The following is a 5,520-nucleotide window of genomic DNA, read 5'->3' as shown; positions in this document are numbered from 1 at the left end:
AACTCCGAGAGGTTATTGACCACGCCGGAGCACGGTCAACCTGACCACGAAGGTCTATTCCTGCAAGCAATCGAAGAAAAAGCAAGAATATGATAAAGCAATCTGAATATTGCAAATATGGATGAAGTATTGATAATTATGGGGATCCAAAAACACTCTTGGTCTGGTTGTTGGACACAAACGAAGTACACAAAATTGCATTGGCTAACTTTTAATTAAACAAATCCTAAGCAAAAAACTACTAGATTGATCTACTTATATAAGTGCAAGGGGTGGCGGCCAAAGAGGTGGGAGGACGTCCCAAGGCAGCCTAAAACTAACCCTAGGTCGTACAAGACCCATGGGCCCAAGTGGAGGTGATGCAACACCTTTGGACTTGTAGTTTAACTCGGATTCTGCTATAGCATCAAATTATTTCATCAATATCTCAATGCTCTGGATGAATTTGAAGGTAAATCCAATTGGGTTGGAAAGAGCATGAAATCTACTTTCCAACAAAAAAGGAATCACCCAATTTGGAGTCCGGATGGAAGAGATCTTGGCATTTTGAGTCAGGTATGTCTGTGCAGTCCAAATCTGAGTCCAGGACGTGAGAGACTTGGACTCTATCTTCTCTTGGCCCAAAAGTGACGTGAGCGGACTTTTCGAAAAAGCACCACTACTTCTCTTTTTCCCTTATCTTCATAGGTGGATTGTACAAATGTCCCATACACCTAACAAATATGCATGTGTGCAATATTTTTGGTCGTATCCAAGGTAGTCATGTCCTCATCACGGGCACTCCTCGCGGCGCTACACTCCGCCCCCACACTGAACACCTACACCGGTGGAGGTGACTGGTACGTGGATAGCAGGGCGACCGCCCATATGTCCACCCATCCCGGTAATCTCTTCACTTCTTTCCCATCAACACCTCCACTCGCATAACCGTAGGAGATGGTTCTTCCCTTCCGATTACTCACATTGGCCATGCATCATTTCCTTCTTGTTCTACTCCTATTAACATGTCTTATGTATTAGTCTCTCTCGATCTTATCAAAAAGCATGTCTCTATTCGCTCTCTTACTCGTGAAAATCCTATCACTTTTGAATTTGATGACTGTGGTTTTTCTGTGAAGGATGCCCGTACTCTTTGGTACCCCGCCGATGTACAGCCCTGACGAGCTCTACCCGATTCACCCGCCATCCTCCACCACCACCGCTCCCGTCGCCCACTCCGCTGGTGTGGACCTCTGGCATGCTCAGTTGGGTCATCCAAACCCCACCACACTTCGTCATATTCTTAGGAGTTTTTCTTTCACTTGTAAGAAATTTACCGACCACACTTGTCATGCTTGTCGTGTCAGCAAACACGTTTTGTCTTCCCTTTAGTGAATCTTCCACGGTCGCCTCATACCCTTTTCAGTTAATTCATAGCGATGTTTGGACATGTCCTGTTGCGAGCAACTCAGACTATCTTTATTATCTTGTCAGTTTAGGATTTTTCTCATTATGTGTGAACTTTTCCTCTTCGGTAGAAATCTGGTGTTATTTCCACTCTTCCAGCTTTTTACTCCTATGTCAGCACACACTTTGCGCGTCGCATTCTTGCGTTGCAAACTGACAATGGAAAAGAGTTTGATAATCTTGACATTCGCCATTTACTTACCACACATGGTACCATATTTCGTCTAACATGCCCCTACACCTCGCAACAAAATGGGTGTGTTGAACGAGTCCTTCGCACTCTCAATGATTGCGTTTGTACCCTCTTATTTCATGCCAACATTACGCCCTGTTTCTGGCTGGATGCGCTTGCCACGACATCCCTCTTGATCAACATCCGGTCATGTCGCACTCGCTGGAATTATGCACCTCAAGACCAGCTCTTCGGCATTCCCCCATCTTATGATGGACTTCGAGTCTTTGGATGTCTCTGTTATCCCAGCATTGCCTCCACCGCCCTGCACAAGCTTGCTCTGCAGTCGCTCGCATGCATCTTCCTCAGTTACCCACCCAACACCAAGGACTACCGGTGCTATGATCCTGTCTCTCACCGGGTGATCACCTCACGACACGTGTACTTTGACGAAAAAGTGTTTCCTTTTCAGCAGGTACCATCTGCTGACAGACCCTCATCGTCATCGTCGCCTTCCTTTGGCGGACCTTCACCGACGCCATAGCAGCCCTATGGCGGGCACCTACGGCCTACGCTTGGCTTCCCGGCGCCTTCTCCGGACTCAGCTGCCCCGACAGCCACCCGCCCTGCTGCCACGGTTGCCCTGCCAGCTCGGGTGTAGTTTCGGCAGCCTCAAACGAGGCCTTGGGCACGGCCTCCGATGCCTCCGATGCGTCCTCCCATGCTGTCTTATCGGACCCGTCTACATCAGCCTCGTCGGGTCCGAACAGGTCTTCACCGACCGACGCGGCTCCCTCACAGCTGCCCGCCCTGGTGCCTCGGCCTGGTGTCCTCGGGCCTGCACCGGGGTCCTTTGTCCGAGCATGAGGTACCCTTCTGAGCAGTACCTGTGCGCTGCTTCGATGTCTTCGTCGTTGCCGGTTTCGTCATTCGCCCATGCTGCCCTTCACGACCCTCACTGGCTCGCCACCATGCAGGAGGAGTTCGACACGTTGCAACTCAACCGTAGGTGGCAGCTGGTCCCGCGTCCCTTACATGCTAATATCATTAGCGGGAAGTGGGTCTTTCGCCACAAGACACGCTCTGACGGTACCCTTGAGCGGTACAGGGCTTGTTGGGTCATTCACGGTTTTCGGCAACGCAACGGAATGGACTTCACCGCTACCTTCGCTCCGGTTGTCAAGTCGGGCACGATCTGTATCGTCCTGTAGCTCACGGTGTCTCGTGCCTGGCCGGTGTAGCAGCCCACCGGATTCATCGATGCCACTCATCCCGATCATGTGTGCATGCTTTCCCGCTCTCTATACGGGTTGAAGCAGGCACTGAGGGCCTGGTACCAGCGCATTGCCACCTTTCTTTAGCAGATGGGATTCCGAGCTACTCGCTCTGACGCCTCACTGTTTGTGTACCATCATGACGATGTCACTGCATACCTTCTCCTCTATGTGGACGACATCATCCTCACGGCCTCCTCGGCTGAGCTTCTTGGACAGCTTACTGCTCGTCTCAGTGCCGAGTTCTCCCTGAAGGACTTGGGGCCACTCCACTACTTCCTCGGTATCGAGGTGGTCCGGTGTTCTGACGGCTTCTTCCTTCATCGACAGAAGTACACGCATGAGCTCCTTGAGCGCGCCGGCATGCTTAACTACAAGCCTGTTGCCACTCCTGTTGACATGAAGGCTAAGCTCTCTATGCTTGACGGCTCTCCCGCACCGGATGGTCTGTTCTGTTGCTCCATTATGAGTGCACTCCAGTACTTGAAACTCACCAGACCGGATTTACAGTACGCCATGCAGCAGGTGTGCCTTCATATGCACGCTCCTCGAGACAGTCATTGGAACCTGGTGAAGCGGATCCTTCCATATATCCGCGACACTATGGCTCTTGGTCTCACCCTGATAGCATCCTCCTCCATTGACATGGTTGCCTACTCCGATGCTGACTGGGTCGGCTGTCCAAACACTCGTCGCTCCACTTCTGGCTATTGCATCTCCCTCGGCCCCTCTCTCATCTCGTGGTCGTCCAAGTGACAACCCACGGTGTCGCGCTCTAGCACTGAGGCTGAGTATTGGAATGTGCTCAACGCCGCTGTTGAGTGTTCCTGGCTCCGGCAACTTCTTCAGGAGCTACATCACGACGTGACTCGCGCTACATTGGTGTAGTGCGACAACGTCTCCGCCGTTTATCTCTCCGCCAACCCTGTTCATCATCGCCGCATGAAGCACATCGAGCTTGATATTCACTTCGTGCGTGAGCAGGTGGCTCTCGGGCATGTCCGTGCCCTGCACGTACCCACCGCACAACAGTTTGCCGATGTCGTGACGAAGGGGTTAGGCCAACTCCAACACACGACCCCAAACGGACGTCTGTTTCGTCCGCTTTTCGTACGTTTGGGGGTGGCAATGGGGTCGTGTCCGCCCGGGTTTCTGGATACGCCGGCCGTGCGCCCAATGCGCGGCCGCATTTCGGCCGCATACCTTTTTTACAAACACATCTCTTTATTTTCATCATTGATTTTTGATACATGAAAGCACCGCACCAAATCTTGACTAGAATAACAAGACCAAAGAAAACAAGAACCACAAGAAGACATTTTAGAAGATATCCAACTTCCATAACTACTCCTGTAAGTTGGATTAGTGCCTTCTCGATGCATTCATAGTTGATTTGCGGAGGCTCGATCTTGGGTGCTTCTTTCTTCTTCGAGTCTAAAGAAATAGACGTTGCTTCCTCGCATCTAGTCTCATCTCTAGCCTCTATTCTAGCAACAAGTGCACGAACATCTACTAAATTGTGCTCTATCAATAGATAGATGTATTCTTCTTCCTAATACCAAAAGTTGCATCCATTCTACACAATAAAATTTGAGTGAGTACAACTAGTCGAATCCGAGAGCACAACCGAAGCTAAAGTAGCACATACCCCATCATTTGAGCACTTGACGAACACCCATCCGGGATGTTCCGGCGTTGTAGACACGCGGTGCAAGACCTTCCTTGGGCAGTCATCGCACTTTATGAGTGGCAACAATGCGCCGACGAGCCTTTGGGCCAGCATCGAGCCCGGCTGACTGTCGTTCGTGTATTTGCCGGCGAACCGCCGACGAGGTAGATCTGAGCGGCTAGAGGAGTCAGTACTTGCATGCGGCCTTGCCGGGGCCTTGCGGTCGGGTGCCCGGCCAGTCCATGGCACAGCGCGGCCTCCCGCAGCTGGGCGAGCTCAAGTCCGGCCGAATCCGCTCCAAATCCGACCACGGGTGCGCAAATCAGGTGGCCATGGTTGGGCAGCTCGAGGCGTCGAGGGAATGGCTGGGGACTGCGACAACGGTTGGGGCGAGCGCGCGGCCGAGCTGCACAACGGCGATGGCGGCGGCGACAAGGGACAAGAGGGGCGAGGGTGCGGCTGGAACGGGGAGGGATAGAAAAAGGGGGGTCTGCGTCCCCGACGGGCGGGCCAGGGGAGGACATGGGCAGGCACCACGCGCCGTCCACTTGTGTCCGTTCGGTCGCAAACTCGGCCCAAACTTGGGCCGGGAATGAGTCGAAAGCGGACATAAAACAAACGACGGTCCGTTTGCGGCCATACGTTGGAGGGCCTACTTTGTCCGTTTACCCCCAAACGGACACATGCAGACCATTTGGGGTCGTGCATTTGAGTTGGCCTTACCGACAACTACGTTCAAGGAGTTTCGGTCAAATCTATGTGCCACTAGTGACGTAGACGTATCAACTGCAGGAGGGTGTTGAGCATGGTTGTTATTGCATGTATATGTGGCGGCTAGGATCTCTTGTATTTACTTCCTAGCTTAGCGATATCTCCCAATCCTTTCCTTGTATAGCGGATACGGTCTGAGATCTCGCAGCCCATGCATGTACTCTATATATGCTATGGCATATGAGCAA

The sequence above is a fragment of the Triticum aestivum genome, chromosome 3B (assembly GCF_018294505.1).
Source record: "Triticum aestivum cultivar Chinese Spring chromosome 3B, IWGSC CS RefSeq v2.1, whole genome shotgun sequence".
Classification (NCBI taxonomy): domain Eukaryota; kingdom Viridiplantae; phylum Streptophyta; class Magnoliopsida; order Poales; family Poaceae; genus Triticum; species Triticum aestivum.
This window is presented reverse-complemented; position numbering follows the sequence as displayed.